General features: G+C 41.1%; 1 long non-coding RNA gene across 1 annotated transcript; it reads left to right on the top strand.

Moving 5' to 3' along the window:
• The first annotated feature begins 1542 nt into the window (after positions 1-1542).
• Positions 1543-22450, top strand: LOC119137351. The gene is made up of 3 exons (XR_005100896.1): positions 1543-1554; positions 15683-15688; positions 22362-22450. It is a non-coding gene; the product is annotated as an uncharacterized LOC119137351 (long non-coding RNA).
• Positions 22451-24584: the final 2134 nt, after the last annotated feature.

The following is a 24584-nucleotide window of genomic DNA, read 5'->3' as shown; positions in this document are numbered from 1 at the left end:
ATGGGCAAAGTAGCATTTCTTTTTTGGAGATCCAGTATCTGAAAGGTAAATGGTCTCGCTTTTCCACGAGTGATGGCCCTCAAAGTGCTTCACACTGACTTTCTCATTTACCTAATGACGGAGCAACTGGGGGGGGTCAGTATCTTACTCAAGGATACTTGGGAGTGGGGATTGAACCCAAACCTTTGCGTTGGAAGAGTATTTATTTATTTATATTGGTTCATTTATTTATTTATTTGAATTGCATACTGTGTCTGCTCAAGCGTTTGTGTCCGCTGTCTATTTACAGGATGTGGGTTTCTCTCAGGGTACTCTGGCAACCTCCCCCTTTTGAAAACCATACATGTCGGTTGGTTTGGTTACAAACTGAATTCAAAATGGTCTGTCCCTGTCAAAAGTTGTGATGGGTAGCAAAACAAGATGAATTGCACTGTTTGGCTTTTCAGCGCCCTTTTTTGGGGTGTGTGTATGCATGTTAGCACCGGATGTAGTTAAAACATACTGCTATGTAATGATTGGTCGACAGGGAAGTCTTACGTCAATGTTAAGTTTAATTATACAGTCCCTACGAAAGATAAAATACAAGTATGTCTTCTAAATATGACACACGCCACACAGAGTTGTTCACAGCACTGCAAAATATGAATGATTTTTTTAAAAAGCTGGGTGCTGTATAAAAAAAAAAAGAGGCTTGAAAATATAAAATCAAGCAATTCTTTGCTCTCCCAGACACTTTGGGTGTGTCTGCCTACTGTGCTGCAACTACACCCTGCTCAACTGTTACCTGTCAGTCAAATATCACTACTTGTCCTGGAAAAAATGGACACTACTTTGTATAGCATTACACATAAGAACATGCATCCACTTGATGGCTGGAATATATCTCACCATGTTGACCAGATGCACAATCGGTCATCAAATGAAGTTGTATAGACAAGGAACTGCAACCTTAAAACTTAATTTCCACAATGAAGTACTACACAGGGTAGATCTGTATTTAGAACCAAATCTCAGCATACACTTTGCAGGATCTTTATTAGAAAGAACACAAATTGATGACTGTGTTCGCTTATTAATAAATGTTGCTCTGATGCTACACAATATTCAGAGTTTGATGTAGCGGTCGTCATTCGGCTTACACAGTGGAAACACACGCTGGGCTAAATATTTCCGAACCATTTCATGGCCAAGCAAACTTGATGGAATTGCGGCTTAAGTGTTTTGCCCTTAATTTGCAGCATGTTTCCTTCATTTCTAAGTGACAAAATTACACCACATGTAATAGCTGTAACCGGAGGTGTGCAGTTGTACGGGGAGTTGAGTCTCGGTGGAGGTCTTTGCTCCACTGAGTTCCATTCCAGTTACCAGGGCCACAAGGAAGTGGAAAATTGCGTTTTCTGATAAAGGACCAAGGGGACAAAGCATTCAACACCCTGCTAGCCAGAAAGTGTGTTATGTGGCCAATACGACTCTGAAGAAGTGTAATGCACCATTAATGAATGCAGTTAAAGAAATCCCCCACCCTTCCGGGATGCTTTTCTAGCTCCCCCACCCGTCACCCTCCTACCCCGAGGCCAGCGCTTCGCAGCTCCCCAGAATGGGGTCATTAGCTGGTGCTAATGGGTTTCAGATTTTCTAATTGAATGGGAGCCCATTGATCTGTAGGTAGAGAGAAATGGTTCTTTTCATTGCCTTCAGTACGGGCCAGAACAGCATTTGTCTCCATTCAGCATGAAAGGCCGACGGAGAGGTAAAGTAGATCCAGGTGAGGTGGGCACACACACGTGGGGGTGACCGCCAAAAGAAAGTGAGAACGCCTGTGTTTCTACAAACACACTCATGCACGGTTGTCTGCCCTGCGAAGCCCCGGGCTTCCATTCTGACACAAACGCACTTAATCTGTGTTCTCCCTCCGAGTTATCCCAGCGAGCGGATTTGCTCCTCATGTCTTTTTAAACATTACAAAAACAAGGGGGCGCCTCAGGCATCAAGGGTCAGCGTGGCTTAGTAAAGATGTCAGATGTCGAGCAGCCTGTCAGTTGAGGTGTGCATGGCAGAAACCTAACGTCCGTGACGGTAAATTCGAGATCGGCTACGGTGAAGTCACACTTGTGACTTTTATCTAGCTGCTGTTGATTTCTGTTGCCTAACTTGGCTCCTTTGTGTGACTCAGATAAATGTAATGGAGGGAGGAAACGGTCAGAAGGACAATGTGCAGAAATAAACACTTAATCATCGCTTTCAAAAGAATTTATCTGCTTTTTATGTACATGCACTAAACTGAAATGTCAGTTTAAGCACTTCTAATTTATCAATGCCTGAATTCAATTCCCCCCAAAAAAACGAATTGTCAAGCAGATGATTACAAACAGTCACGCAAAATGGATATTCAGCATATAGTCAGTACAATACATAATAGCAGCGTAGTATTTGTTTATTTTATTTGCATGAACTTGAACCCATTTCACTTCAGTGTTTGTGTCTGAGAGAAAAGCCCACCTGCTTCTGTTTATCAAGTTGGAATTCACTGTAAAAAATGACAACTTTTTTCCTTGCCTCACTCCTCAACGGCAAATACACACACACACACACACACACACACACACACACACACACACACACACACACACACACACACACACACACACACACACACACACACACACACACACACACACACACACACACACACACACACGAAACCCATAATTATCCAGAGCGCCAGCTTGAGGAGGCTTACTGTAGCTACTTGTTGAGTGTATTTTACAGCAGTGTGAGTCTTTGTTCTAAATGAGGCTCACTGTCCCCTGGCGTCAGTTGATGCTCGAACCAAAGTCTAGCATATACATTTATCGAGGAAAGCACACTCTAGATTAGGGATGGGCAACTTGATGATGGCGGGAGCCACAATGTTTTTATCAGTGCGATTCGAGGCCACATAAGATCACATACTTTTTTGTATGACGAAAATGACATTTTAAATATGGACAAAATACAAAAAATGTCTGGGGGGGTCAATTAAGAAGAGTATGGTTGACCAGTTGCCCATCCCAGCTCAATGTACGTCCCGTTTAAAACCATCCTTTGTGTGCTTGGTGACATCATGTCTAGGAGGGATTCTTTAATAACATATCTCGCTCTGCAGATGATCTTTAGATAAGTAGTGTGTGAGAGCACATGTGCAGGCAATTGTGTGTGTATAATATCCCTTCCGTCACTGCACGCATTTGTGTGCGTAAGTCTTTGCATGGCTCACTGACTTTACTGTATATTTATACCTTTTGAAGGACGACTGGTCAGGAGAACCACTAAAGGTCTTGACTCGACTCTTAATGAAACTGCTTTGAGATACAGGGAGGCACATAGTAAGTGTTAATTGGCTTCCAAAAACATGTTCCCACAAAATCCGACCATTCAGATTTAATGGGCCAACATTTGCCAGAAAATTTTAATCTTGTTTTAAATGTAGTTTTTTGCCATCTGCATTGCCGAAGGCTCCAGAAAAGTGGATCACAAGCAGAGAAATCACTCAGCTTTTTTTTTTTTTTCTGTATATGTGCGTGTGAATTCATTCCTACCGCTAATTCACTCTGTGTAGCCACCCCCGATCTTTGTCAATACACCGCCATGATATTCATGATTGAATATATAGGTAGATTTGGAAAACATGTATGCACCCCTAGCAAATAAATAACAGATGTATTGGTGTCTCTTCCAGCATCCTAATGTGAACATGTTCTCTATTATACCTTGAAAGCAGTAGCATCAAACCAATATGGTGAGTGAACACGAGCCAAGCTGTTCACAGGCTGATTCATGCAAGGGACTAACGACAAACATTAAAGTACGTTAGAGTCTTACAGCAAAGATGATTTGTTGCATAATGACATCAAGAAGAAAAAAAACAGAGGTTATGCCTCCAGGATGGTTTAAACATCATTTGATTATATGGAGTGGCACAAAATAGACTCTTTCAAAGAATAACCACAGTATCGGCTTGGCCGGTACAGGGCATTCTTTTGAGTGCAGCAACTCTCCAAGATGAGAACAATGAGGGGAAAAAAGCAGCAGGAAGAAAGGAAAATCATAAAAACGTGAGTCTGAGAAGGAATTAAGCATGAGAGAACAGAATTAGAACACACCAAATAAAAAAAATGTAGATAAAGAGCGGATGAAGGTGAACTTCCGCACTCGGTTGGCATCGGGTCTCGCTTCTTCTCTGGAGTCTCTCTCCTATCCGCAGTGACATGTGGTTTCACGGCCATTACCACATCACATTATAGTGAGATGTGCCATAATGTGAAATGTCCATATGCACTCTTCTGTCTGCTGGCTCCATAAACCACGCCAGCCCAACTGTTTTTGCTGGTGTCAGTGTACACAATTGAATCAAATGAATCTCACCACCCCCCAACTCATTTTACTGAGTGTATATCGAAAGAAACATCAAGTTAGAAAAGGCATAAAACCTGCAGATGTTAACACTTGCACATTGTGACAAACTACTTTAATCTAGTTTTTATTTTTTTGGAATCATTCATGATATTTCATGTGATTTCAAAGTGGCTGTACTGAATTTACCATCTGCGCAATATGAACTCAACCAAATTGGAATATGTATTCAACTTAAAAGAAGCGACAAACTGCTTTTGATTGCCTTTTCATAGTGTGTGTTGTTTGCGCGTTCACGTGTGTATCCTGGGTTGCGGAACAGAAGGTCTCCACAGGTCTAGCCTGTGTGGGTGGATTCTGGGATTCACTGTGAAATAAATAGATAAACAAAAAATCCATTTACTTACTAGGCATACAGAGCAGTCTCTGGTCATGTGATCCCAATTATTCTTTATTTGAAAGTGTATAATATGTAAAAGGTGTGCAGACACCTCTGCGTAGACCTGTTAAGTTTGACTCATCTGGCCTGGTTCAGATGATTATTTTGTCTGTGTGGAGTGGTTGACAACAGGCCTTCAGACAAAGAGCAAGATTGTGTCCTTCGGTTCCGAAAGTTGGATAGTCTTTGCTGAAATCAAATTCCGCAAGCTGAGCTGCAGCCAGATAAGTGGAAGACAAAGCCAGCATTATATTGTAACGCGCGGTGGCCCTGAGACATTACGAGTGGACACACTGTCATTCTGCTGCAACAGTTAATGAGAGCAATTTATGAGTGATACAATTGTAGGCTTGGTTGGCATGTTTTTAAGACGCAGTTTGAGGTGAAAGATTATTGCTCTGCAGTGAATTATCCAATTACATTTGGCTGAAAATTATTATATATAAATAACAAATAGGTCTTTGTTCATCTATTATACCACCAACATGCAGTTTTTTTTTTAAATCCGAGAGAAAGCTTTTTTTTTCTGAAACGTCATAGTTATAAATTAAAATAATCCATAGTGCTCTCAACATTTTATAGAGCAAAAACAAAAAATGATACTCATACATGTTATTTATGATTGTTTTTTTATTATAATAAAGAACAATAATAAAACTTTAGAATATTTGTTAACTAGCATTAAACCTATAACAAAAAATGCTCTACTTGGCTTTGGTATCAAATATACGCGCAAGGATCTTAAGTGTCAAATGCATGATAACCTCCGAGGTTTGGTGTAGTTTGGAAGCGTATTGTTCAGGAATATTTGCTCAACTCCGTATTGAACTGAAGAGTTGATACTTTTCAGATCCATCCAGGCTGGTCTGGGACTGGTTTGGACATCACTCGAACTTGAGCAAGTTGAACTGTCATCTTTTAGATAGCAACATTGGCTTTTTTAGAGAGTGCTTACGTATGTCCACCAGATTGCTGGTGAAAGCTATTTTAGTGTTTCCATGACAACCCCCTCAAGCAATGGCCACTTTTCTGCTAGATCTACCTGAGGTGAGCTTAAGGTCAGGGATTTCATAATACAATAATGCAAAGGTGTCATGCTGAGAATTGCCTTCCAAAGCAGAAAAATAAACATTAAACTCTAAGTGCTTCTATAGATGTGTAATTTTTTAAATGTTGAAACAAAGAGATGAAAGTTTAAATGCGGCTGTCTAAGAATAGACTGTATTTCCGTTCTTCAAATGTGCACCTCCCTCCCTCCCTCTGGACAGGAGCTGATGAAGGGAAATAGAGGGATAATGCCGGTCGTGATCAGGAGTTGGTAGAGTGGCCCGTGATGGGGAGCTATAAATAGAACTCTCATCTTGGCTCGTGCCGCATCTCCTTGCACCTCCCGCTGCTCTGCCGTCCCGCACTTCCATGCCCCCCTACCTCCACCCTCAGCCTGTCCTTCCCCGATTCCACCCTCTGCCCGTATGTCTCGGTCCAGCCCTCGTTCCCATACAGCACCTGCTCTGACACCTCCTCTGCCAACTGGCTGATGTCATGCTTTGGTAACCGGACAGTCCTCCTCACGCTGTCCCGCTAAATGGCAGCCAATGCGGGGACATCCGTGCCTACCCCCACAAGCAGCTCCACTCCCACCGCCTCCCTTCTCAGGATGTGAACATATCACAACACTCAAGTTCTCTCTCTGTTTTAGAAATATACTCGGATGTTCCTACACTCTAATTGTCTAAAATTATGTTTAATGCCCACCCCTGAATAATTTCTAACCTTTGGTCAGACCGAATATATTTACCCAATCGCTCAAGATGCGTGTTAATGAGCATCAGCCCTCTGCCTCTTTATCTCAGACTTCCTGCTTGACCTCTCATTGGCTGTGTCACTGACCTGTGACTTTGTTATTGCCACACAGGGGTCTGGCTCCTCTAAACACACTTTGCGTGCCCCCCTGTCTGTCTGTGTGTGTTTCCTGTCTGCATCATCTCTGCTTCCTGTGCTCTTATTCGCTTTCATTGGGGAACTCAGCACGTGAAAGTCCTCCACTCCACATCCACTTCAACCACTCAGGGATTAGCGTGGAGACGGCAAGGCTGGATTCCCATCGGTACACAAAGACCCACACAGTCACATTCTGCCTCGATGTGGCTCTTGTTTTACATATTACATACTATTTATTGCATAAAAGAATGTAGAGCAGAGATATGTCTCTATCTCACTTAGTATCTCAGCATTCCTCATCTTGTCCCATCGTCCTTTCACTCTCTTGTCTTATGCTCTCACCTCAATGACATTTCATGTACCTGTGCGACTCTCACCTTGGGTCAATGTTTGCTTACGCTCAGCTCCATACAAACTAGGCGCAGGTCCAGCGAAGATGACCTAACACACGTGATAGAATGATGGCCCATATTTTTAGTATTTTTCAAATTAATCTGCCATATTTATGAGAAAACAAGGACCATTGTAGTGTCTTTATTTTATGCACAAAAAAAACGGTTTTATATTAAATTATTTTATTGGCTGAACAATAAATATTTTATTGTTTCTCCCGTGTCTTTTACAAACAGCGGTCCCCAGCCACCGCTGCTGGTCCTGGGACATTTTGTGCCGAGCCACACAGAGCGACTGAAATAAATATGATTGATAATTGAATGTGGAAGTAAGCCCACAAATTCTAAAAATGAGAAGAAAAAACAATAGGAACAATCCCTTTCTTCGTAAAGGGGAAAGGCCAAATGTCAAGAGAAGAGTCTACTTCCAAGAAACAGAAACCTGCATTTAAAAGCAGCCCTCTTTCTAGAGGATGTAAAGTTAAAATGTTCTTTACAAGAATATGTTCTAGCCATTCTCAGTGATCTAAACGCGAGATTATGATTAATATTGTGTGCGTGGAATATGAATTAAGGAACAAAATCCCCTCATTTTTCTCCATCTCAAGGGGCAGCCATTTTGCCACTTGCTGTCGACGGAAAATGACATCACGGTACTTAATGGTTCAAGTTACGCTTCGGGTTTCATTGTCTCTCACTAACCCAAGATTGGATTGTCTCGTTCAGGTGAACCAGTCCGTGTCTGCTTTACTACAGTGAAGGGCAATGAAGTGTTGTGATTACTGCATCTCCTAGTTACGGCAACATATGCAAGCTCCCATCCAGTACAAACACACCCTCTTCTACAGCCACATCTGTGCAAGTAGTTTAGTTTTATCGATATGTGAACTGGAGTCAGTCGGGTTGAAGGCAAAATATATTTCTCTAAAATGTCAGTACGCATGGCGTCATCACAGAGGTGGAAATCATCTTGGCCCCATACTGGGACATGGCTGATGGACCTTTTGCAAATAGCTGTCCAAATAGTACGCTTTAATTTCACAGTTGTCGTAAATGGTCTAAAACCCTGGCCTACTGATTGTATTCCCACGGGAATCTAGTGGAAAATAGCATGAAAATTTAGCACTATATTCATTACAAACAAAAGTATTTGCCAACAACTGATGCCTTACAGTGCAGCCAAAAGATGAGGTCACAAACATGGCATCATTTCAAAGTGAAAGTTACAGCATACTGGATCATCTCAAAGATTTATTTTTAGGTAAACCTAAAATACACTAGTGAGTAACCAACAGTACACGAGAAACTGTCACTCAGCTGATGTTTTGCATTGACCTGTGAGCACAGACTTGAGATTTGAGCCCTGCAAGCAGACACACACTATCGTTGCCTTGAAAAAGTCTGATTAGCTTAATATTAACAAAAAAAAAAAGATGGTTGTGGTTTTTAGAAGAAACTGATATTTGAATACAAAATGGTGGAGGAACATAAGACATCATATAACAATACTCACAGCGAAATCTTTGTGAGTAGTAGTCGTAGTAGTAGTAGTAGTAGTAGGAGTAGTAGTAGCAGTAGTAGCAGTAGTAGTAGTAGTAGTGGTTTTGGTGTAGTTTTTTAGTATGGAACGAATTAATGGGATTTCCATTCATTTCTATGGGGAAGATGATTTGAGGTATGAGTGTTTACAGTTACGTAAACGGGCACAGAATGTATTCAACCCTATCTCGAGGCACCACTGTATATATTTCCACCGTATGATATTCAATTCTGTAAACTCAGAATATGTAACGCCGTCCAACGCTTCATCATTTTAGCATCCTGATTTTTTTTCTTCCTTGTGTTTTCTAGGCCTCGCCTGAGAAGATGACACCAGCTCTGCTTACAGGTTTGTTTTATGATATTGTTGGGGGAGTCTCTTTGTTATTAGTAATTTTCCAGCTGCATCGCCTCGTAGGCCAGATTATTTTGACATCCAAATGAAATGAGTGTTTTCACAAGTCAGGAGTAGAGGAGCCAAATGAATGTGGAGCCACTGAGGCGTTTGTGCCTGGAGCCTCGGAGTCATTATGGCCCATTTAGAGGATCAGAGCTCTCTAAAACAACTTGTCTACATTTCTTGACTTTACCGTGGAGTCATGAGGTCACAGGCCTGAGTCAACCAGGTCTGTCTGGTTGAATCTGGAGTTAGTTCCGTTCTCTGTCATCCTCATACGGCTGTGACGGACAAGAGCTTGCGACATCATCTGCGGCCGACTGCATTGGCTATAAGAGGAGGAACCGTGAATCACAAACCATCATACTGTGGCCGTCTCACGCGTTGCCTGCTGGAGATGTTCAAATATGTGCATGAAAACTTCGACAGGCACAAACTGAAATTCCTTTGAAAACCGCAGTCCTCACCATTTACTCGCCCCACCCTGATAGACCCTCGCAAACTGCCTTATCCTCACGAACACATTGTTAAGACGGTATTTATTTGAAGGAACTGAAATAAGGCCTTCCTCTTCTGCCTTTTTGTGCATTAGAAGTACGGCAATCAAACTGAAATGCAAGTGAGCTTGTATGCCTGGCGTATTCATGCATTTCTTGATAGTGTTGATTTCGCATTGATTTCTTCAAAAATGGCCTCTTGTGTAATATGGTTTGAGCACTTTGCTTAGAAACGTACTTTGCTTTCAAAAATAGAGTTTATGTCACCACTTTGCAACATATGAAAATTACAACTTCCCTATCGACTTCTTAAGTACATTTTTACTAATTGAAACATACACACTCAACTTGAAGTCAACGGCATCACCACACACTGAATTTCATCCCCAGTGTCGCTCTGCCAGACCTTGACTGCAGCTGTCTTCAGTTTCTGCTTGTTCTAGGGATATTTTTTACAGAAATTGTGTTTTTAGCAAGTGAAATGCATTCTCAATTGAATTCAGGTCTAGGAAATAACTTGGCTATTGCAAAACATTCCACTGCTTTATTTTCAAAAACTGTTGGGCTGCTTTCACAGTAGCTAGAGACATTGTCCTTGATCAGCACAGTCTGTCCAATGAATTCTGACGCATGATGATCTCATTGCTCAAATCAGAATTTCTCCTGCTGATTTTGTCAGTAGGCAGTAGTTTGATTGATTCATGGCCAGCTGAGCAGCCAAGTGTCCCATTACTTTTGTACCCTTAAAATGGGAGGAACACAAACTATTGCAAGTCCCATTCTGTTCACCTGAATTAGTTGTAAATCCTCTCAAATAAAAGCAGAAATTCTGCAGTTAAAGCACATCTTCCTTTCATTTAAAATCCAATACCCAGTGTACAGACCACCATTGTAGGCGCAGGAGGGGCCGATAATGTAATATGTGTGGGAATAATATATTGGCTCATTTGTTGGCGCTGTTTTAGCTTTTCTAGATTATTTCATCTGCACATATTCCCGTTGCTTTATTTTTGAACATTGCGTCAGCAGATTTTTTGGTAATGATTTGCTGCATGGTGTATACATTGTCTGCAAGTGGGCACATTCATGCGAAAATCAAAGTATCTTAAGGATCTCCAAATTGTTCTAGCCATATTGCTCCAAGCTCCCCCGTTGTGTATTTTTAATTGTTTTTAACCTTTCCCTGAGCTTGCCTCTCCTTTGCTCATCATAACCTTTGTCATTGTTTCCATTAGTTCACGCACTTCTTTTCCTGTTCTGGTTCTGACAATGTGACTCCTCTTAGGGTCCGTCTGGTGAGAGCCGGTTGCAACAAAAGTGCTGAGTGAAATTTCTAAATTTTCCACTGAAAGTGTGATGTGACAGCCATCAGTATATAGTTTCGATGGCGTAAGATTCGTAAACCGACCGTCTCCAAGTGACTCAGGCTTGGAATGAGGAAGAGGTCAGTTGGAGGCATGAAAAGGAAGATGAAGAGAGGCAGATGACTGAGTGTGCCTTTTCTCAGTTCCGATTAAAAGCGTTGAATGGGTGTCTTTATAGAGTCACGGCACATTTGGTTTCAAGTCACTTTTGCAGACCATAATTCAGAAAGTAATGATTGTAAATCTTTTACATGTTGGAAATGCGCTTCCTGTAATGAAGAAAAATAACATACATGTTGACAATGTATGCAGTTCAGGTCAGACTTTGTGTCTCCAGTCACATCTGTTTTCAGAAGCGGTTCCATCTTTTCATATCTGCGTGACTAGGAATGTCTTTAAATGCCTTTAATCTTATCATCTGAAGTTATAGACTGCCAAAACTCCACACCATTTACAACAACAAAAGCCGTGCAAATGTTGGATCATAATTTGGAATAAATGTTTAGAAACAAAAGGAGAGAATCAATTGAAAGTAAAAATGAACCTTTTCAACACACCTTTTAAAAAGTTAACATTCACTTTTTTAAAATGTGATGAATCAAGTCAAATTTAATTGGTACGCAGCTCACTAATATTCTAATTAGTCAGCTAGCGAGCTACGACTACACCATGAAATAACACTTTCCTTGAAGGCCACACCATTCCAGACAGCTCAGTGCCAAATTCACTAAAGGATTGTGTGACTTTTGCGTGCTGCTAACTGGTAAAAATGGAGCAACCAGATAGCAACTTATTCACAAAGCATGCACAGATGGTGAAAAGTGTCACAAAGTAGGATGCCAAGCAGAATACGTCTCGGTGTGTCAGTGGTATTTGCGTGTATTTAACTGAAGTAGTTGGCACTAGTACGTGGACGCCTCTTTTAGCAAGGGGATGCAATGTCAGAGCATGTTGTCCGGAGGACGCCCCCCACCCCTGTCGACCTAATAATGTTATGCCATGAAAGATGCACTTGCGATGGATCAGATGAAAGTTAGACCCCAAATTTTGAGTCTGATAATTTCATCTTTCAAACTTTGGGTGTAAATGACCTTCAGGCTTTCTGTGTTATTTAAAATGAGGACTTTATGTGAAAAAAGAACCCTTGAAACTTGAACCCCTGAATCTTGAAGTGAGTTTGAGAGCTATCTGGTTGCATGTCAACATATAATCAGGGATATAAAAGCATAAGAAATTAGCATTCATTTTCCAGTGAGGCGTGGTTTCCTGCCCACAGCATTTGAGAGGTGCTTAATTTTGCATGATTTTTGAAGCCCTATTTTATACACGTGGCAATTTCTTTCATTACTCGATTTGGACAGGCTTGCCAACCACTTGTCCATGGACATATATTTTCACTTTATAGGAGTTTTAGATAAATGAATAAAATTGTAGCGAAATAGAAGTAAATGAACGATAAAGCAAAAATAAATATTTTTAGAAACAAATAAATGTGGCCTGTTAAACAGCACTCACACAACACAACACGTCTCATTTGTTACAAGTGAATTTTATTTTGCTCAACCTTACAAAGAATCACAGTGACCAGAGAGTTTTATCCAACTGAATAACTGGAAATAAAACATTTGAACCATTGACCATTATTGGCCCTCACTGAAAGAACTGTTCCATTTGTTCATTACAGTATTGTGTAATGGTGCATAGAATGCATTTGTATTCTCATACTATTGTTTTTCTTCACTGGTTCTGTTGCTAAATTAAGTTCTTTGCCCAAACACCTTTTCAAACGTTCTGCATGAGGAGGTCAGCGAACACAAGCACTGCATTGTGCTGATCCCCGGCACAGCAGCCTCCTGGATTTTAGCTGAGTCACGATCCGAGAAAGCGCACGTGTACAGTAGCCTTTCAACTCTGCAACAATTCAGATGTGCTGAATCCATCCGATGTCAATAGTTGCACTTCCAGCCTTTCCCTTTTTCTCTTTTACAGGTTAACTCAGCTCAAGTCATAGTCACGTTGTTTGAGTTGACTCGTCAACAGGATGCAGCCGATGCAGAAGTCAAAAAGGATCAGTGTTTCGCAACTCTCCAGATTGCTGGAGCGCTGGGCAACTTCCCATTTGAGTGGAAGACAAATGTTCAGATAGTCTTGCAAATCCAGTGCTGTGGTGGCTTGGCAAACGCTGAATGCGGATTTGTTCAGTACATTCTCCTCCCATTGCTCTCTCTGAGCATAGGAGAGGGCGGGTCTTGTTCACACATGACGCAAACGCTCGTTGATTTTAATCATTATCGTCCCAGCAACCGCCTCGACTTGCATTTTATCTGTCTGTCAAAGCCAACTTGTCAGTGAAATGGCTGCTGCTTTGGCTGCATCAGTGTCCACACACTAATGCAAATTGGCTGCATAACAGGCAGATAACGGTTTGCACAATCTTGTCATAAAAGTAACTAAATGCAGAACAATGATGGCAACAAACAGACGGTGCTACTCTCAATTTTTTTCTATTGCCCGCCATGTGTGGGTGTTTAGCTCAGTGGTGGAATGACAGCACCACAAATTGCCTGGTGATGATGATTTGTTCTTCAACCAAAGCCTTGAAATTTATTTCAAAATGTCTGCTCCTTTGTCCATCCAGTGCTTTGGAGCCCGAAAATGCATTGTGCTATAGATACCAGGGAGTTGTGTGGGAGTTGTGAATAAGGATGAATGAGACTTTGCCAAAACTAAATAAAACTATTACCGTATTGGCCCGAATATAAGACGAGGTTTTTTTTCATTGAAATAAAACTGAAAAAGGGGGGGTCGTCTGACATTCGGGGTCTAGACAAAGGCTTTTTTCAAACTTGAGTCTTGAAAAAGAGGGGGTCGTGTTATAATCGGGGTCATCTTATATTCGGGCCAATATGGTACTTCAATACAGTAGAAACATATTAGGGGTGCGACGGCAAAAATCGCCACTTGGTTTTAAGGTCACTGTTGGGTCCATGTTTGATACATTGAGTACACTATCCAGAGGTTGAGCTGCACTACTTTTATTTTTACAGCAGCCTCTGCTTATAGCAGGAGGCAGTTCTACTATCACGTTCTTATCTCACTGAAGTGCACAGGTGGCAAATGTTTTTACGTCAGGGTTTGTTCAAGGTTGCACCGATCACATTCAGAGGAGCCAAATGAGATGGCCTGGGCATCTGATTAGGATGTCTTTTGGACGTCTTCCGAATGAGGCATTCATTCCCCCAGAAGAGCTGGAAGAAGTGAAAGTCAGGTTCTCTGCATAAGGTGGTGCCCCCCGCCACCCGACCCTGGAAAAAAAGCAAGTAAATAGATGGATGGTCTCTGACTCGTTTTGAGTAATTATTATAGTGAAAGCATGTTTGTTGTTGGGTCCCAAGTAGATGCACAGCACGCTCTGAGTCGGGTACAGCCTCAGTAATTACTTTGTGCTTGAGACCTAAAATAACGCAGCTGGCCCAATTACAGTCTGAGCTTCATTATATAGCCTCGCAAGACTGAAATAAAACTCCAGAGAGAAGTAAGGACATCGGCTTTCTTGCACATTTTTAGGAGGGTACTCAAGAACACCTTGTAAATTGAATCTCAGCTCCAGCTTGAATTTGTATTGGAAAACAGAGAGAGAAGATTTTACATGTAGTCGGATTTGATGTTTTTTGTCATAGCCTCCTTGACGTCATGCCTGTCTTTCATAATCGGACCACTGTGGTTCCATAAATACTTGGAAAATAGTGAAATTGATCTTCTCCAGGCGGGAATTCAGCGCCTCTAAAACTTTGAGGAGTACTTCAGTTCGCGGAAGTTGACTTAACTCTTTTAGCAAAGGAAGCATCCATATATTCCCTTCCATTTCCCTCTCTTTCTTTCTCTGCCACCCAATATTTATCCTACAGACAGGCACAAACGTCACCATCCTCTTTCCCTCTCAATTCAAGGCCTCTGGTGTGGTCAGGCCCGGGTCAAGTTGGGTCTATGCCACAGAGGCTTGTTTAGGTAAGCCTCTTCAAAGTGAGTTAGTAAAAGAGCGTACTGTACAAGGGAAGGGATGTGTAAATACCAGACGGGTGTTAGCATAACACATGCTCAAACCACACATCAGTTACATGCGGCTTGCACAAAGCCTTACAAATATACATGTAGCTCTTACACATCTTTACATAGAGGCCGACAAAACAAAGATCTATGTCGTTTGTTGTTCCACGGCCGCTCTCAAAGACGCAGTCATGAACGCTGAAATTCTTGGAGTGTTTCGCCGTCGATGTGATGCTGTTTGACTTGCATCCCAAATTAGATTGACCCTCCTTTTTCTTGCATACTGACCACAGCTTCACAGGAAAAAACTTGCCAGTGCATTCTGTGCATATTTATTTTTACATGGATGCAATGGCATCCATGCTGGTTTAATTGTGTGTATGCGTCTTTACAGACAGTACAAGCTTGAATTTTATTACTGGATACAACTTGAATCTTACCAAAACAAGACTGGGTTTAACTGGAGTACAAATGACTCAAACGAGCTAAAGGAAAGGTATTGTGAAAAGTGTCGTAGAGGAAAAGGCTTGATGGCAGAGGGGTATTTGAAATGAAAAAGGGAAACAGGGGAGCGCTGTGGGCCTGGCACAGCTCAGCCTGCTTGGCCTGCAGGCTTCTCCCTGAGAGCTAAGTCTTCTCCCCCGAGCGCCTGCCAAGTCCCTGCGGTGGTGCAGCTACATGTTCAATTATGCTCTGGAGCCTGCCTGTCGTTCCCTTTGCCTCCTAGCTTGTATTTGTGTCAGTGTGCTGAAAGTGGCAGCAGGGACAATTTGATCAGGTTTAGCACTCAATTCAAATTACAATGGAACACTATGAATGGTTTGTGTGGCTTAGTTTTGATTCAACAGTTGTTTTCTATAACCAGCACCATTGCTTTCTTTGGGGGAGGTGGTGGCAGTGCCGAATTCTGGAGAGGTACTTATTTTAAATGAAGTAAAAAACATGCAGTAAAACAAAGTAGTGGTGTTGCAAGCAGATTTAACTTTTTAAAGCAAAATTGTACTTTCCCGAATTAGCGTTGTAGATATCAATGTCTTTCTAACTACCGCTACACGATAGAGTTTTACTAAAGAGCTTTATGCAGCTATTGAAATGCTCATCAGTCAGGACATATTAAGCAAAGAATTTGCAGCAAATGTAAAAGTGGCATTCCAGTTCAGTGGGTTGTGATCGAAAATATACTCTGACGTGACCTTGTGAGCGTGTGGTTCAGAAGGCAGACCATACTCCCCTCCCATTCAATTCCAAACGCGGCTTATGTTATTAAACGAACAGCAGTTTCTAGTGTGTCTAGTCAGAGTGCACTACAGCACAGTCGCAGTGAAGCAGAGCAAGCTCACAAGCTCGGAGTATCTTTACAAATGCACCGTTGGATCACGAGAAGTGACAAATTGTTCACCAAAACTGGCCACATATAAAGCGTGACACAGCAAAAACTCAGCAACAACCAGAGAGGCTGAGAAAGTTTATGTTGAAGGAGTTGTGCGGCTGTTCCTTTCTAACACTGAAGAAAAGGGCTTTGGTGAATATAGTGCACAAGAGCAGGCAGATAAAAACAGCAATCAATGACTAGCCAGTGTTTTTTTTTTTAACCTGTTTTACAACTTTCTTTGCAAATATGCAATGTTGTGCAACCCACGTTAAAAGGTGAAGCAGCAGATATTTATTATTTTACATTTACATTTTACATTGTCTAAATGTAGCTGTTGTGGCTTTAATTCAGGTGTGCTTATATTATCATTTGTGTTCAAATATCTTTTACACAATTAAAATTCAGTGCACGCCATTGGCATTTTGCATAGTTTGCTGACTTCCCTAAGGCAAAGCTGAGGTTGCTTTCAATACACAAGGTTTTCTCCTTGTTTTATGGTTTGATAGTGTACGGTTTGAAACATCTTTTTCCTGATTCAAAATGTGAGTCAATGTAAAACATGTCTCACAGTTTAACACATCTCCAAAAGTGCACATGTAGACATGTTCTTTTAATTGGGATCTGTGTTAGAGTGGGTGTGTGTGTGTGCGCTTTCTTGTGGGTCTTGTAAGTACGTGCATGTGTATGCACCTCCATGCGTTCCTGGAGCTTTCTTAACAGGAGGTAGCGTATTAACACTGCCAATAAAACAACAAGAACGGTTGTTCATGGCCTCGCCTTATTGTGCCACACCCGTCAATAAATCGCATTTTCACCAACATCACTAACACAAAATGTGCTGTTTTGTGTTGTGCTATGCTGTATAAGCAGTCTCTGCAAGAAGCAACGTGTAAAGGTTGGCCTGCTGCATCAACAAATACCTTTGTCAATTTTCAACAGTACAGGAAAAAAAATCATAAATATTAGCAAAAAAATGCCACACTGCTAGATATATTATGGATGTTAAATTATTACGACAATTATGAAAACCTGATTTGCTACAGAAAAAAATAGCTCTTGTCGTCAATAGGATCACGATTAAACTGGAGCCTTTCCTAGCTAAATTTGGATGAGAGAAGGTCAGGTCGCCAGCCATTCACAGGGCACATATGAGGTGTGTCAGTAAAGGTCCAGGATTAGCGTCACAAAAAGATATAAAGTGGTGCCTTGCTTCAGCTGGGATAGTGTCCAGCTCACAGTCTTGGTTGAACTCCTACATACAAACGTAAAAAGAACATACACTTAAGGGAAATTAATATTCACACGCTCCAATTGAGTTGCATAAAGTTCTGGTGAGGCAAATTGAAGCTCATTTTTTTTCTATCATTTTTTTTTCACCATTCTCTTACTGCCACACAGGCATTTTAAAATGGATCTGCAGATTTATTTGTAGAATATCCCCACGGACGGCTGTTTATTAGGCCAGCGAGCCGTGCCACTGGGGAGCAACATTTGTAAACATCATGCCCGGAGAGGCGTGCGTCGTGCGTGCGCGTGTATTTTTCTTTACACATTTGAACACGAAATCTCAAGAGGAGACTTTCACTCAGTTTGTTTTTCTGTGTAACAACATCATGTACAAGTAATGCATGTGCATGTTGTGTGTGTTGTCACTTCCCTCAAGCAAAATCTTAAGAAATACAGAAACTTTGGTGAAATGTATCAAATAGTAACAAGAGAACATTATTAACCCTCTCAATTAATAAGACTTAAAGGGTTCATTCATAAATATTACATTCCCCCTGCCCCCCTTTTTTGGTTTTATGACTTTGCGTGCTCAAAGTGTGGAACGGCACTTCCGTCGGTTTGTTTGGAGCCGCCCAATCAGGCGGATGTGATATGGACCCAAATGGACATCAAACACATGACACTACCACCATTCAGTCATGGCCTACTTAACCCTCTTGTCCCGTCCCCCACTTTCTCTTTCACACTCAGTCTCAAGCACATCATTCAATCTCAGGCAAGAAAAGCTTCCTGAAATATTTGTGAGTCCTGATCCTGTATGTTGCAGAAAGAGATATTGTCCTATATATTTTTTTTTACTAAAATTCATTGTACCAGCAAATTCACTGATCCATGTTTGCAGTATCTATAAAACTCTTGGCAAACCCCACCAAAACTTTGCTCCCTGCTCACCACCGTGCATACCACCACTCCCAGTTTCTGTTCCTGCAGTATTATTAACCGTTTCATTCCCAAAGTCGTCACTATTTTTAGTTAGGTTTCTGCCCAATGACTGGAAAACTCACCAACAAATATAAAACAAAACCTTATCTCAGTCATTTCAATATCATATGTCATTAAAAGGTTTATGAGGGAAACTGTAGACAACTGGTGCACAATGGATGAGCTGGTGAATACAGCGTCCTGATTGGTGGAGAAACAGGAATGCGAATTGTGATTGCTTACCAGCAGCCACTTGTATTAAATTATACGAGGATGACAACCAAACCAAAAATATCGAACAAATTCTCAAGAACAAATCAAAATAGCAAAGGCAGGCCTTGTTAACGTCTTGAATACGTTATTTTGTCTTTGCTTTTCTTTAGCATTGTTTTACTCAGCAGTCTGCAGCGATGTCAGTATTGCAATTGAGAATTTGTTCTCCATTGCCTAAAAACATTGACAAGGAAAGGAACATATGACAGAAGACCTTTGATTTGCATTTATCCATGCTTCTATTTGACACGGAACCTGGGCAAGAAACAGTTAACGACTTCCCTGGACTGTCTGACCCTCTCCACTGCTGCCTGTCTCTCTGTCAGACTGCGTCCATCACACAACTTGCGGGCCATGACACCGTGACCAATATTTGTGCAGAGGTGTGCCGAGCAACACAGACACAGTCCCATACCCCTCTGACTGTTCCCACAGCATGCTTGACATCTGGCTGTTTATTTAAACGTTAGCCCCAGGGAGAGCCACGAGCTGGGGACCTATAGATTTGAGTAACACGCGCACACACATATACACACACACACCCTGAATAGGAGAAATTAAAAAATAATCATAGATTACTTGTGTCCCTAAATGTATTTTTGATACTTATTTAAAAAAATAGCATGACTATTTTTAGCATATAAGCTTTGTGTGATATCGTAATTTTTTTTGTTTTACATTTGACCTATAAAAGCTTGCGCGACACAGATTTTACCATGTGCTCTAATTTATAGCTTTGACTTTTTTAATAAAAAAAATCTACCTGTTGCTGAAACAAACTCTTCATTCAGAAATATTACTAAATACAACATATTACATATATTTGTAAGTACATAAGACCCCAATGCAGCCTTCACTATTTCTTTTGAGGGTTACATCAATTCCTATTTCTTCCACACTGGACAAAGGCTGGATTTCTACAAAATAGTAAACCAGAGATTTCCCAGGGATGCCGTAAAACCGAGCTGTTGAAAAAGTATATCTATTTTTTTTATTGAAAACAAGTGTTAGGGTTAGGGTATTGAACAATAAAATTTAGTATCAGATCCCCTTATTTCAAAAGTGCATATCAAACTGGTAGTCCTTGACATGACCCCACATCAGTTTCAAAAGGTCAGTGAGTCCTGCTGTAGCGCCAGTAGATGTTGGTGCAGAAATTGATGTCTGGGAAGCATTGGGACTGATTCAGGTGGGCTGGGTAATACAGTAGGATCATTATGCTATTCCATCATTTCAGCTCATCATGCACAGATAAATTTAGTATCCAGTGTGGATTCAATGTAATGCTCGCTCTCCCATTATCCACAGCCCCAAAACCACAAAAGAATTCCAAACTTAGTGAGTTCCTCCGCCCTGTCAGCCAAACCAAGTTTGAGTACAAATAAAGTATTCTAGACGAGCATGTTCTCAGAATTTTGTAGGATACCAAAAGTATGAAAATGCTATGTTGAAATTGGACACATGGCTCATTATTTTCATGAATGTTATAATATAGGATGCATTTTTCTATAAAGAAAGTTCGACTCTACTCTTTGCAGCAGTTACTTTTTGAACAGATTCCAGCAAAATGTTGTTTTCAGACAAACAGAGGCTTCTTATATACCCCAGGGATCCTCGCTCTCCTCTAGTGGCGTTTTTTTCTTTTGTCTCAGTCCGATAAATTGGGGTTAATATTTTAGATCGGTAAACCAACGGTCCAAAACATTTGAGTTGGGTAGTTAAAGTTTAGTATAACCATCTGAAAATACTGTAAAGAATACACGGAGTGTTCCTCCAGGTGGATTGTTTCCAACAAGACAAGACTGACTTTGCTCTGACTTTTTACGTGAGAGGAAGATGAGAATATGAGAGGAGTGTACGGTAGTGTGTGTATTCTTACGCGTGACTGACAAGTCAAAGCCTCCGGCCAATGCGTACAAACACAGCTGCTTTCCTGCAGCTAATCTACCCGACGAGTCGCTCTCTGCCCTTCTCATCATACCACGCGTACAAGCACACACACGACACACACACACAAATGAAACTCAATGCCAATGGGCTGTCTCAGGTTTGATAATAACACTTGGCCCGTTAAAGCAGAGAAGAAGCTCTCCAAAAAGCTGTCAGCATCCCACTTATACGACTGCACTTACGGGATCTTTGCCGGCAGTTTTCTGGATACGCTGACAATGTTTTTCGTCCATTGATATCATTTCAACTGGCCGTAACTGCAATTGGTGTTGCATCAAGGCATTTTTAATTTAAATCAGTGGTAAAGAGGAAAGTAAAGGGATAGATGGTTTTCCCATGGAGCTAAATTTACATTACATACTGTATTTAGATTTACCAATTCCCATGAGATGAGTTTCATTTGAATGTACAGTAAAGCAAAAACTAAACTTTAAGTATGTGAAAAGGGTGAAGGATGCACTTGAAGGAAATTGTTACTATGAACGTTGACACTTTTTAGTTGTACTAGGTTCATCTTGTTTTTTCTTTTTCAATTACTTCACTGGTTCTTCTATATCAAACAAATTGTTTTTAGGTTCATTTACCTGACATGTTTCGGCGGGTTCTTCCGCCTTCATCAGAGTGTCACTGATGTGATTGTGACGCGTCTTTATCAGCTGATGGATGAAGGCGTGGCTCACCTGTCAGATTTGACAGATGAGCCACGCCCTCAACAACAAAAACAGGACATACACAACACCTCACAGACCATCTCAACACCATAGACACCACCGGTAACATCAGATTCACTCATGAAGAAGAAACAGATCGAACCATAGCTTTTTTAGATATCAACATACACCACACAGACAACGGTGACATAAAAACAAAAGTACACAGAAAACCCACACACACCGACCAATACCTCCTCTGGACATCAGAACATCCCACTATACACAAACTGTCAGTAGTCAGAACACTATACGAACGCACAACAATAATCACGGATCCGGAAGACATAACACAGGAAGAAAAATACATACAACACGCACTCAAAAAAATGTCAGTATCCACAATGGGCAATAACCAAAGGTGCAGAACAGGTAAAAAACAAAAAATACAAAACACAGGAGAAAAGAAAGAAACAAACACGGAAACAAGAACCCAGCGGAATGGTGACGTTGCCGTATGTAAGAGGCATTACGGAACGCATCAAAAGAGCCATGATAAAATACAACATAAGCACGCTTATCAAACCACATACAACACTCCGTCAGATACTGGTCCACCCAAAAGACAGAGTTAATCCAGAAAATAAATGCAATTCCATATAGGAGATTCCATGCAAATCATGCAATAAATCATATATCGGGGAGACAGGGAGGAACTTCATCACAAGAAAAATGGAACACAAGAAGGAATGTGAGAAGGAGACAGCAACAAGACAAACAAGAGCAATAAAACTACAAGCAGAACAGGAACACTACAAGTCAGCCATCACCGACCACTGTAAAAGAGAAAACCACATCATGGACTGGAAAAAGGCCAGAGTCATCCGCACTGAAGACAAGAAACATCAGCGTTGGATCAGGGAGGCCATTGAGATCCGCAAGCGGGGCCCGAGGACCATCAACAGGGACGAGGGAGCCTACATGCTCTCTACAACCTGGAACAGCATTTTGGAGAGGTGAACGGACAGCAGAGGGCGTGGCTCATCTGTCAAATCTGACAGGTGAGCCACGCCTTCATCCATCAGCTGATAAAGACGCGTCACAATCACCTCAGTGACACTCTGATGAAGGCGGAAGAACCCGCCGAAACATGTCAGGTAAATGAACCTAAAAACAATTTGTTTGATATAGAAGAACCAGTGAAGTAGTTGACACTTTTTGATCAGATTTTGTATTGTGGGGCTCACTTTTGATCAGGTTAAAGGACTTAAGAGTGCTGAGGAGAAAAAGCTAGTTCGAACCCTAGGGACGGATATTTACAAGAATCTAGCTATTCTGATACCAGTATCGATAATGCTTATCCATGTATCCACGAAGGAATTAAATTATAAAGATAATACATGATAGAATTGAGGTTATTATCAATCATGCCAAATATGTTTCTGCATACTGGAAGCATGGTCCAAGGTCCATGAGTGTTGTACTTTTTACCAGAGAAGTATTTGTTATTATTATTATTATTATATTTCTTTATTATTATTTAATCTGTCACTTTATGAAATATTCAATTACGGTCCAACTTGATACCACGTTTTGTCACTTTGTTTTATAGAATCGTTTAAGAGTGATTAATGCGTCCTTCAACTGAGTTGTTGCTGAAGTAAGTAGCCGGTGCTTGTGTTTGGTTAAACAATGTTGTTTTTGGCAGCCATTTAGTTTTGCCATTTAGATTTGGTTGAACTTGTCCAAATTTTATTGTTTTGGACAAAAATGCTTATTCAGTCACAGTTCAATCATTTCTTTATGTGATAGTTTTAGTTGAGGGAAACTCCAAAACGTTTTAGTCTAGCTTTGGTCACATATTTTTGACAAAATACTGCCATGAATGCCCTTTACTATCAAAGAAGCAAAACCAATAGAGATAGCTCACTAACCACATGACGGGTAACCACTCTGCATTCAAGCTGTCTATCTTTCTTTCTGAGAAATGCCCAAAATTCTGGGTTTATTTGTACTATTTGTATGCTAACGTTCAAAGCCAAGTGCGTTCTTCTTTTAGACACATTCGGAACAACAAAAAGCACACAACATCTGCTCCTCAGTGCCTCATCACAGACTAGCGTGGTGTGTGAACTTGCAACTGCTCGATAACTTGGTCGCTCATGCGACTCTTCCCACTTTTTTATATTGTGTGCATATGATTTATTATCCCAACATTATATCTTCCCCAAGCCTCCCCCTCCTTCTTGTCCTGTGTTTTCTTTCTCCGCCAGCCTCCGTCTGACCACAGGCAGTCCCAAATGAAAATATGAACTCAGAGAAAGAAGTTAATCTCCCGTTCAAAGGCGGAGCAGAGGCTGTAACTCAATCCAGCCCACTTTGTGGGACGCCTCCTTTTCTTCATCTCCCCAAATTAAAGTAAGTGATGAGCATTGGGATTAAAAACTCTTTTGCTCTCAGTGTAAGCAACTGAATTAACACATAGGCGCAGGTTTTTTTCAAGAGAAAGTGCAACTGTGTTTGTTTGAGCGTGCGGGGTGGTGGGCTCACCGCTTGAGATTCCCGAGCGGCCCTTATTGGAGATGATTGCTCTCATAAAGCCTCTACTCTCCAAATTACCACCCCCTCCTTTTGCCTCCTCTGCTGCCTTCCATTTGCAGTCTAAACACATTTAATCAAGGAAAGGTGTTCCTTGATGAATTTACAGATCGACACCCTTGGAGCATTTAGCAAAACGCAAGGAGGCGAGATGGAAGGAAGGAGCCTTTTGCCCTTTGCCTTTCACTTTTTTTTTTTACTTGACTGACGTTGGTTTCATTTCTCTTTCTGCGCCGGAGTACCGTGTTTGAAAATGGCATTCACATATGGTGACATGATGTTGAAATAGTGGTTGTGTGTTTGTTTTTCAATCTAGACAACTGTATTATATCACTGGATTTTACATTTCTCATCTTGTTTTATATGTTTGTGAAGAATCAGTTGATAGAAGACAGCCCTCTGTTTGCTCCATTTCGAAGGCTGAAGATGTATTCAGTCGTATGACTCAATCATTGCGTGTTTTTCATTGAACAAAGCAGTGAATCAGTTTTCATCTGACTGATTCTTCATTGACAATGAAGTTGT

The sequence above is a fragment of the Syngnathus acus genome, chromosome 2 (assembly GCF_901709675.1).
Source record: "Syngnathus acus chromosome 2, fSynAcu1.2, whole genome shotgun sequence".
NCBI lineage: Eukaryota > Metazoa > Chordata > Actinopteri > Syngnathiformes > Syngnathidae > Syngnathus > Syngnathus acus.
Note: the sequence above shows the minus strand (reverse complement) of the source record. Positions and strands in the feature narration are given on the sequence as shown.